A 12,289-nucleotide genomic window follows, 5' to 3' on the forward strand; every position below is an offset into this window, starting at 1 on the left:
ATAAGGGTGAGGCAGGAGGGGCAAATTCAGAGAAGAAGATGTGATTGCGAAAGCAGAAGTCAGAATCATATGCTGGGCCATGAGCCAAGAAATGTGGGCAACTTCTAGGCACTGGAAAGAGCAAGGAAACTTCCCCGTAGAGCCTCCAACAGGTTCACAGCCCTTTGACCCATTTTAGACTTCTGACCTCCAGAACTGTAAATTAATAAGTTGGTGTTGCTTAAGCCACTTATTTGTGGTAATGTGTTACAGCAGCAAGGGGAAACTAATAAAACATGTATAAAAATTGTAACACAATGCCTACCATATAGCATTATTTTCATTATTATTATCATCTAATGTTTTCTTATTTCTACCTTGTCTTTGCTTTATGTATTTTCTTAAATTGCCATTGTTGACAATGTTAGGCATTGTGTGAAAATAAACTTTTTATTTTATTGTTATCATTTTCAGTTATGGAATGTGGGGCGTGGGGGGGGGGAAACAGAAAACTCTAGCCTGTTTTGGAAATTACTAGAAACAGAAAGCAACTGTACTGTCTTTATGTTGGAAGGGATAGTCTTCACCAACGATATAAAAAAAACTAAATTATTGTATCCATTCATATAGAAAGTTGGGCTGCTAATTTGCTGATGTATTTGGAAGTTTATGGAGTATTGTACTTAGCAGCTGAGCAGATGTCATGCTTATGACTTTCTCCTTCCTTTCCTTTTGACCTCTAAAAGAGACCTGGATACTATAATAAATTTTTTTTATTTGAAATAGAAGCTATCCCAGTCTTTATTTCAATATTTTTCTTCTGAAGAATGCTAACTAAAACTTGTATTGTAAAAGTTATAATATTGCATGTTTAACTGCTATAGCCTATTCAGAACACAATACTTATATTTTCTATGGAGTTTCTCTAATGTTTTCAACTTGAAGTGAATCGTTGGAGAGAAACTGAAATGAGTCCCTTAAAAGAGAATTTTGCTTTGCAAATAGCCTGGCCATCTCTGATTTTTTTTGAAACCCATGCTGTTCATTTCCCCGTTGATTTAAGCTATGGGGGATCCTATTATCATATAATACTGTTTCTCCTCCCATGTCAAAATGTCCTGATGGTCCTACATGAAACTCTGCAAATACAATGTGTGGGGTTTGGAAAACTCCTAAGAAACTTCTCCATCTATTATCAAGTTTACAGAGCAACACCCAGAATAATCAAGCCAAGTTTAACTCAATTGGGTAGAGAGATGAAAACTCTGCGCAGCTGAATGTTGCATATGATAAATTTTTAGACAATTTCCCAGAAGGAGATTGCAATCCTTCTGAATGATGTATTCCCAGCTGCATTTACCTATCAGCTGCTCTTTGCTCTGTACCTATACATATATACTGCTTATGTTGAGAAAAGAAAGTCTGTTTTCTGTGAATATAAAACAAGGTATGCAATAAAATATTCATAATGCCAAACTTGCAGCCTTCAGTACATGCACTTTCTAGAATACCAAATATAATGAACACTCCAATTAGAACTGTATTTGGGTCTTTTTTATCCATTCATGTTTTACATTACCTGTGTGTGTGCATGCTATATATAGCTGCCCTTTCCTCATGCAAACTTCATCCATCTTGGAAGAATTTTAAAACTCCCTTTTTAAATTCTTATAGCCTTTTACTGTTAAATAAGTTCTTGTTGACATTTACAAGTCATACCATTTACAAGCGTGCACTCTGCTCTTCATGTTTATTCCCCATTCATTGCAATAAAATGTAACATTTAATGCTCTATTGATTATTGCTGCCATAACAAGTGACACTTTTAATGAGTGATTTTCTTTTCTAGGCTTCATGCTGGATGTACATTACATAGTAAACAATATTCTGTGTTAAAAAAAATTTACTTGCACCCAATAATAAGCTTAAGACAAGCCACTTTCTTCAGTTTATGAAAAAGTATAACATTAGTGCAAGTAATATTAATAATACTGAGATGTAAAATAGATTGTTTTTCCAATGACACCAATTTATGGTGGTGAAGACATTTCCTCGCTAGTGTTGAAATCATTAAAAGTTCATTATTTACTTGGTGAATCTATAAGTCAAAAGTTGACGTACATTCCCTATTTTCATGCAAGTTATATGAGCTGTGAGAGTGGATATTTTGTGTTTAGCTTTAAATAACTCCTTGCAGCAGGGAATGAAGGAGAAAAGAAGAAGAAATATTTTAATGCTTATTTAAAAGTTTGGAAATTAGATTTGTGTTAATTATGAGTTTTTAGTTATTTTTTGCTAGGAGACTATTTGCTTATTATAATGATAGAAAGGTCCTTATAAAATAAAGACTTTTGAGGCTTATTGTATTCGTGTTTAATTATTTTATTTATTTATTTTTGGCTGCGTTGGGTCTTCGTTGCTGTGCGTGGGTTTTCTCTAGTTGCGGAGAGCGGGGGCTACTCTTCGTTGTGGTGTGCGGGCTTCTCATTGCGGTGGCTTCTCTTGTTGCAGAGCATGGGCTCTAAGCGTGCAGGCTTCAGTAGTTGTGGCACACTGGCTCAGTATTTGTAGCTCACAGGCTCTAGAGCACAGGCTCAGTAGTTGTGGTGCACGGGCTTAGTTGCTCCGCCGCATGTGGGATCTTCACGGACCAGGACTCGAACCCGTGTCCCCTGCATTGGCAGGCAGATTCTTAACCACTGCGCGCCCCAGGGAAGCCCTTCATGTTTAATTAAATTTGAAATTCCCAAGAAACAACTGAAGTTGTATTCACATGCACAACTAATGTGACCATGGTTGTCCAGTCACTCAAAAATATCGAATCAAATAATTTTTTGAAATGTTCACTCATTTTTATTTTATTTTATTTTTTGACTGGGTCATCATAAAAGTTCATGAATGGTTCTAAAATGTAAAGCAGCTTAGATGTGGCCTTCTTGACATCAGGAAGCTCTATTTGTTCCTCAAATTTTTACTATTCTGCACCTTAGACCTTAAATACGACCATTCATTTTTTTTTTCCAAATAGTCACTCGCAGAAAGAAATGTAAGCACTACTGTAAAGGTCATCCCATTAGACTTTATCAGATATTTATCTTTCAGCAAATGATTCATTATTTTCTTTCTAATTTGACAGCTGGCTGAGAGCAGCTCCCTGCAGAATAGGGGACTCTGGGGAGCAGCAACAAGCATTCAGCATAAGAGCTCTGTCCATGGATGCCAAGTATTAGAGAGATGCCAAAGTGAGGGTTCTCTTAGCCAGCGGGTGTGGATATTCATATCCATAAGCCAGTGGTGTATGGATAAATATTTGGAATAGTAAGAGAAAGATGAGGAAGAAGACCAAAGAAAGTGTAGGGGGCAGCGTGAATGCACCCCAATAGCAGATACCATACACTTCAAATTTAGCCCCAGTGCTGATGCCATAACAGGAGAGCTTACTGCCACAAGAAATGAGTAAAGAGGAAAAAGTCATGATGTCACAGATACGGGACAGACAGAAGAAAATATTTAATGATGTGGTTAATTTGAATCGCTATTGTTCTACCTTTTCTACACACTCCTCCTAAGCCATCCAAACAAATTCTAGCCAAGTTAATAATGTCCTGGCAACCTTGATTTGGAGGCTCCAAGTGACATATAGGAATAAAGAAGCATCCTTAAGACTCTTCTTTAGGTGTGGATTTTAGAAGTTACTCAACTTTCCTATTTAAATGCAGAGTTCCTGCATTGCTTATAAAATGAACAATGTGAAAACATTGTTTATAATCAATGTTTTTTTTAAGGGAAATACACATTGACAACCATTATATGTTCTTTGTTATGCTATGGCTCTCTGAGATGGTATGAATGTATTCACATAATAGGTGCGCATGTGAATCAAACTCCAGGAGAGGATCAAAAAAATAAATTTTCAGAAACCAAACCATGTAATGGACAATTAGATCTGCTCTATACCACATGAACATCTGTAATAACTATGTCATCATTTTTTCAATTTGTTATATGTAACATAGTGCCTATAGACAATGATTTTATGCATTTGTTCAGCAAACATGTACTGAATGAATAATAAGCACCAGGAATTGCATTAGGTGCTGCATATAACAGCAAGCCAGACACACAATTCCTGACCTCAAAGAGATTACAGTCTAGTGAGACATGAATACAGTCAAGGGCAGGATACCAATGAGACATAGAACCTCACTGGATGAAAGCAAGTGAACCAGAAGCTGAAAGAATGAACAAGAATTAGCAAAGTGGATCAACAACAGCCAGTAACAAAGATATTTGGAAAACCCAATATCTTTGGGAACAAATGATAAGACGAAAGATTCTGTTCAATGAGAATTTTGGCTAATAATTGTCCCATAAAACTGTCCATTTTAATTTCCACCCAGAAGTCTCATATCATATAAGAATAGAACACCTAAGTTGGGGTAAAACATTCCATTGTTTTAATTATTAATTGGGATTGTTTAGAATTGATGTGCTTTCTCTATAAACATTGATTTGTTCAAGTAATATTTATTGAGGCCACACATTTAGTCACTGAGGATGCAATGTTAACAAGGATAAAAATGACACCAAACTCTAGTGAACATTTGTCATGCATTTTGAAGAATTCTTCAGTTTCTGAGTCTGGGTAGGGCACACAGACTTTCTCCCCCTAGAAGTGCTGACTATATTCAGTACTTTTCCAGCCTCCCTTGCAGCTAGCTATAAGCACATAAGTTAGGCTCTGCCAGTCGGAGCTAGTAACACAAAAAGAAAGAAGAGGGAAGTTGCCTTTCCTCTCTGGCAGTGATAGCAGTAGCAGTGGTTGTAGGACTGGGCTCCATGAAGAAGTAAAATCTGCTCCATCGACTGTAGTGCTAACATAGCATCTGGTGTCCAGTGGCAGCTTGAGTGGTTTCTCAGAAGAGTAATAGAGTTTAAGGGAGTATTTCAGGGCCTCGAGACTAACTTTCCAACTTATTCAATGACTCGGTGAGCTACTCCAAATCTTCTTCCCTTGCTTATTCTGACCCAGTAGGCTTCTGTTGCTTGCAACAAAGAACCATGATTGATAGACCAGCTTCAGAGTCAGCCAGCCATTAAGAAAAGCAACCATCAGAACAAGGAACATATCAAGACTCAGCAGCCTCCAGCATGTTGATTTCTCAGAAGCATCTCACTATAAAAACTAAAAAAGCGCAATCATTTTGGCTTTGAGCTTTCTCTATTAAATACTTGTATTTGTCTGATTAGGCACCTATAGGAAAATGCCATAGACAGGGGGCTTAAACAACAGACATTTATTTCTCACAGTTCTGGTCACTGGAAAGTCCAAGATCAAGGTGTTGGAAGATTTAGTTCCTGAAGAGAACTTGCTTCCTGGCTTGTAGCCACCTGCCTTATCATTCATTGCAGTATATTACATTTATGTATATATTTTAGTCATGTTCATCAACATGACATGTCTTCATCAAATTGTCTAATTAGGGCTTCCCTGGTAGCATAGTGGTTGAGAATCTGCCTGCTAATGCCGGAGACACGGGTTCAAGCCCTGGTCTGGGAGGATCCCACATGCCGCGGAGCAAATGGGCCCGTGAGCCACAACTACTGAGCCTGCGCGTCTGGAGCCTGTGCTCCACAACAGGAGAGGCCACCATAGTAAGAGGCTCGCGCACTGCGATGAAGAGTGACCCCCGCTTGCCACAACTAGAGAAAGCCCTTGCACAGAAACGAAGACGCAACACAGCAAAAGTAAATAAATTAATAAACTCCTACCCCCAACATCTTCTTTAAAAAAAAAAGTTGTCTAATTAGTTGCAGGCCCTTTCTCTACCAGGGTTGGACCATGAAGAAGAACAAAACTACAACTCCCAAGATCTGCATTTGAGTCCAATTCTTCCCCCTGAATCTACTACTTTTACTCAAATAAACCCTCTCCCCAGATCAGCTACCTATGCAGCAGCCTTGGTGCTGCCCTCCATCCACCCATTCCTGGTAGACAGGAGACTCTTCTAATGGTGAGTTTGGCTCCAGGACTCTGTAGAACTGGGCTGCAGTCTAAGATGCTTCCATCCCACTTTCTTTCCTTTCTTCTCTCCTTCACTGGTGGTCAGACTAACATCATAATCTGACAGTTCTCCCAGCCTCTCCCAGTTGCTTCCTTGTCTGTTCCCACAGGCATTTCTTTAATCCCTTCTTTGTACCTGCTTCTCATAACCCCCCAAATAAGACATCGTGTAACCTAGTGTTCTGGCTCATGTTTCTGGCCATTACCACTTACGCATTTCATCTGATTAGATCAGAAAACCAATTGGGATTGAGTTGTTTCTCATTTCAGGTTGAATAGAGGACAGGTATCTTATCTCCCTTCCCCTGCCTGTCATGTCTTTCCAAACGTTTGCTGGAAAATTCTATCTTCAAGCCCAGGGCTAACTTACCCACCACTCCACCCCAATCAAGACAAAAGGCCTGAAATATTTTAAGTCAAACAATGCCCTCATGTTGACACTGAATGTCAGGTGTCACTCTCCTTGATAGACTGCCTGGCTGTGAATGCTACTACCCAGGATTGTGCCCTCAACCTCAGATCCCTCCCCAAAGTCATTCTGATGACAAGACACTATGTAGAAATGCACTATGTCCCCCACTCCCAGGCTACATACACTTGGTCCTACTAGGTCATTTATGTGTTCCATTGTTGAGGCCTAAGCTTCTTGTTTAATCTTCATCCCAAATCACTTTTCCAATAATGTTTAGTTCCAATGTTTCCTCAAGAAGACTGATACTCATCATTTGTCTTTCCAGACCTCCCCCAAATCTACAGTCCAGCACCCAGCAAGGTGACCTCATCCTTCTACAGTCAGAGAGACCTTCCAGATATAACTGTCTGTGTAATTTTGAATAGTGCCTCTCTTCTCTACCTGTAGGGAGATCTTCTACTTGATCTTAGATTCAACTTTGGCCTAAGGAAACAGTGGTCATAGCTGTAACCTTGGATATTAATTTTCATTTATCATGCTGACATACATCCATCTGATAGGCTAATCTCTACCCTAAACCTGCCCAGTTCCAGGGAATAACACAAATGTTAGGTCCTTGCTCCCCCTTCTACCTACTTTAGCAATATCTCATGGACAAATTCCAATATATAAGATAGAAAAATGGAGTAAAGAAGCCAATTTTCTCTCTCCAAGATCTTTCTCTCTAAAATAAATGGTGAATTGAATATCAGACAGAACTAAATACTTGAGACATAAACTCTAATAGTTCATGGCAGAAAATGAAAAGAAGATAAAGGCATACTAGGTACAGTATTTTCCTTCAAAAAACCCAAGACTGAAAAATTCATAGCAACAAGTCCAGAATAAGCAGTTTCAGATTTCCAGCTCAGTAAATGAATCACTAACTATTTCTTTAGTACTTGGTTAGTTGTATGTTTGAATGGTGTGAAGCCCTGGCAATATAAAACATGATGCTACCTCCAAGGCACTTACAATGTGCTTAGGGGGACAAGATCAACACTTGGGAAAAATTCTACAGCAATACAAGAAAGTTCAGTAGTGGCACACATTTGGTGTAAAACAGAACTTCAGAGAATAGGTAGCTTTCTGAAGGCAGGAGTGTTCTGAGAAGGCCCCATGGAGAGGAAAATTGAGGCTGAATGTTGATGAGGCCAGATTTGATACTGGAAGAGAGACAATCTCTGCAGAGAACAGAGTGTGGCTTCTAATCATTGAGAACTACAAAAACATGAGGACACTGTGATCTCAATTACACTCCTCAAGCTCAGAGCATCTGATTAGTGGTACCCAAGTTGCATAGGATGCTTAAGGCTGGTAGTGCCCAGTACAAAACATTCAGGTGCTGCTGTTAGAGGCAGTGCTTTCCTAAGCACCAGTCTGTGTTCTAGAGTCAGCTGTCTCAAGACAGAGCTTGCAGATGCTGAGAGCCTGGCTAAATGACATCTCAGTAGTCACCTCTTTTGAAACTTTTCTTCCTCCAAATATCTGTAACTTAACCTTTTCATTTTACCTCCTCCCAGACAGACTGTGGGTAGAGATGCTTGAAATCCTTGCAACCCATGTTCACCCATCAGCCAGAGTGGCCACAGCCAGAGCACTTGCACCTGGGAAACTCTCTAGCCCATCGCATCCCACTGTTGCTCATCACATGCTCTGATTTGATATGAGTAGTCACCATGACCAGGTGAATCCCAATAGCTATAGACAATGTCAAGAGCTCTGAATTATGACTTGGGGTCCTTTGGTCAAGTAGTCTTTATGACATATAAATAATATAAGTTAAATGTTTAAAAAGCCAATTCAGATGAAAGTTCAAATTGGGTATCAACACTTTATTATAGTCCTTAAATAATTGGAAAGCAGTATCCTACTAAACTGTGTTCTACCAAGAGTTAACCTAGCTAAGTAATACGTTACTTGAGTAGAGAAGAGAGTAAAGGGAAAGAAATGTCCCTGTAATTGATTATTTACCTATTCAGTGCTTTTCTTTCACCACAACTTAACAAAATAGGAATGGCACCCCCATTTTACAGATGAGGAAATAGGTGTTCACAAAGATAAAAGAATCTTCCCAAGTTCTATAGCTTGAATATAGCAGGGCCAGTTCACACCTCTGACATGATGATGCCACTGTGTTGAACTTTTGATTTTTAGTTGTCTGACAATGCACCATTTCATAACACGCCTATGCATGTTCAAAGCTTCCCCTCAGAGATCGTTAAGTGTTCCCAGGCAGCTGCCCTGAATGAAAGGCTTCCCAGAATGTGAACATTTTTCAGAAATGTATTAAATAGGAGCTTTGAGGCGTTACCCTCATATATATTTATGAGTAAAAAATCATGTAAGCTCAAATAGATCATGGGTCATTTTCCGTAAAAATGTAGGGGAAAATACATTGCAATATGATCACCCGGTTTTCCATCTTAGATACATTCCTGCAAAGCTGAGCATAAAGTGAAAAAGTATAGATTTTATATCAAGGCATCTTTCATATATGAGTTCAAAAAACCCTGACTAAAAGCAAAAAGTCATTCTTGTCTCTAAGATAAATCCAATCCATTAAGTTATAGGCTAGTTTACAAATCAATCAAATTCTAAATATCCATATCAAACTTTTGCACTGATGTTTTTATATCAGAATATAGTAACCTCAACTTTGGAACACAATAAGCACTAAATCACACCATACTCTCTCTTCTAGTGAAATATATATGGGGCTTTGCTCCTGAACGCTGTACTACTGACTCACTTTTGAGGAATTTTTTTTTTTTTTTTGGTAGTTTTATCTCCCTCCAGGATTTGGAACCCAGTTATCCATCACCTGGAATACTGCAACCACCTTCTGGTTGGTCTCTTTTGCAGAGGTATATCATAGGTATCTCCAACTTTCTTCCTATCCTAGTTCATTCTCCTTACTGCTACAAAGTCACTCCCTGTTCAAAATCCCCTGTCAGTTACTACCAGTTTTCAAAAGTCCAAGTTTCTTCACTTGACGCTGAAGCACCTTCCTGATATGATCCCAGTTTGGCTGCATTAAGCTTCTCCATTTCCCAGCTTGGCACCTACTTACACACCTCCTTCCTTGGGTCATGTGTGTGCACTTCAGGATGCCTTTCCTTGTTTGCTTGCCTGTCCAAATCCAACTTCTGAATTTAAATCCAGCATTGGGTTTACTCCTCCAATGGAGCACATGTTGCATCAGATAATTGTCTTGACATATCTTTTCACACCATGAGATCTCTAGTTTCTTGAAGTTGAAGACTGTGTATTATTTAGTCCTGGTGTTCTCAGCTTTTAGCACTAGTCTGAGATGTGGTAGGTATGAATAAAGGGCTATTGGGGGGATAAATTAATGAAGGGAGGTCATGAATTGGTAGTAATCCAGACTTCCTTGTGACATATCCTTATGAAACAGCCAACTGATTTAGAGAGGTTGAGTTTATATTTTGGTACACCACAATTCAGCACATAACATTAGAAAAAAATAATGTATTCCTTTTCTATATTTTATTCCTCATTCACCATTCTTTATGATCTTATTTTTGAAGGACAGCATACATCTTTACTGAATAAATAATGAATGAATACCTTCCCATTTTATAATTCAAAAATTTCAGAGTTGAAGGTGAGGTGCTTATGAGGATAGTCAGAGCTAATAATATTTACAGAGAATTTACTATGGGCCTGGCACTGTGCTAGGTATTTCATGTGGATTATCTCATTTAAATCTTAGAGCATTTTACCCTAGATACTATTCTTGTTCTCATTCTACAGATTAAAAAAATGAAACAGACACAGGAACTAAACACAGGCAGTGTCATGTGAAATGCCCTTTCAAAACTATTGTCCTGCCTTGTTCTTTGATGGAGCAACACACTGAATGTAAACATTTCTGTTTTCTTTTCCTAGTTGCAGGGTTTGCCTCTGTAAATCCCTGTAGTTTCTGGATACACAGGTCAACTGTAAAGCTTGTACAATATGTAGTTTTCTACAACTAAAATTTCATTGGCAAGTTTCTATCCCACAGTCCCTTAAGTCAAGCTCAGTTATTCCTATAGCAAACCTTTAATTTTGTTTCCCTTTATTTTTTCCCGTTTCTGTTGCTTTTATTCTCCCAGCCCCGGTTCTGAAAAAGAACCAAATTACATGACAGAAAGAAAGTCCTTTTTTCCTCTACAGAGAAAATAAATTGAGACATAGCTTACTTTGTGGGGGGGGGGGCGGCGGGGATGGGGGGTGGATATTTTCTAGGGCAATGTCAGGAACTCAGTTTAAAGTAATTTATTTATAACAGCAAATGAATGCTTTGCTACAGCTAGCTGAGTGAAATACCTCATTGGAGAAAGGAGAGATTGTTAAGTCCAAGAACATTAAGACAGCCTTAGCTGAGTGAAACATGATAGGTCTTTTAATCTATAATTAAAGTACTCTCCTGTCACAGCAAAACACTTGAGAAGGCTCTGGGACCCTTCCTTTAAGTGTACTTTATGAGCGTGATCTAAAAGGCACGCTTTAGATTTGTTGTGAAACAACAAATGTGTCAGTTGTGAAACACACTGACAAACAATTGAGTAATGCCTTTCAATGACTTGTTTCAAAAATTTACAGAAGCAGATATGAGGAAATCTGGGATAAACAATAAGATGGTTCACTGTTATGCAATTACATTTTCATAGGACTGTTCATTCCTGATTTGCTTAGCAAAGGAAAAGCTTTAACATACTTACCTTAAAAAGAATAATTTATAAGTCCCCATTTCACAGGTCAGGAGCATGAGACTGTGGGGAAAAAAAAAACACATGCAATTCTGCTTAGAATGGCAGTTTTCGAGTTGATATAATGTAACTCTAAATATCATAGGCAGTTGTTGCATGAGAAAGAACAAACTTGCCTCTATCTGATTCTACAAGGCTCTCTTTCTTTTTTTTTAAGATGTTTTTATTCTTATTTTTTTTAACATCTTTATTGGAGTATAATTGCTTTACAATGTTGTGCCAGTTTCTGCTGTACAATAAAGTGAATCAGGTATATGTATATGTATATCCCCCCATACCCCCTCCCTCTTGTGTCTCCCTCGCACCCTCCCTACCCCACCCCTCTAGGTGGTCACAAAGCACGGAGCTGATCTCCCTGTGTGATGCAGTCGCTTCCCACTAGCTATCTATATTACATTTGGTAGTGTATATATGTCAGTGCTACTCTCTCACTTCTCACCCCTAATTATATAAGCATAATTCCAATAGGAATATATGCCGAACTACTTAAGTGAATATTCTAAAATCTTATGAATCATTAAATTGTAGATGATTAAGCTATAGAAAGCTTTTAGTAAGAACTCAAGTGACTTCCAAGGATCATAAATAAAAGGAAAAAAAAACATAAGGGAATTTCAATCACAAAGTGTTAAGGATATATAAAGTTCTTTAAAAAAAACATTTTAGCTCTCTAGTTTCTAAAATATAACTTGAATTAACCCAAACTGATTTTGAGCTGACCCTCTAAATTTGGATATCTTATACAAGATCAGATGGTGTTTGATAGCATTTTTAGATCACTGGTTAGCTTTGAGGAAAGGATGGTTAGTTTGCATAGAGATATCATTAAGTTTATAAATTCGTTTTCACCCAAACGTATTAATTTATATGCTATAATAGTTTATCATGCTTAAGAAGCAATATTATAATATTAAGTAGGCCACAAACACAGAGTATTTTCTGTAAGCTTTCTCATTTTTTTTGAGATTTTAGAGTATTTTAATGTCCATTTCTTCAATGTGGGTGCCTTTTGAAATT

This window comes from Globicephala melas, chromosome 4 (genome assembly GCF_963455315.2).
Source record: "Globicephala melas chromosome 4, mGloMel1.2, whole genome shotgun sequence".
Lineage (NCBI taxonomy): Eukaryota > Metazoa > Chordata > Mammalia > Artiodactyla > Delphinidae > Globicephala > Globicephala melas.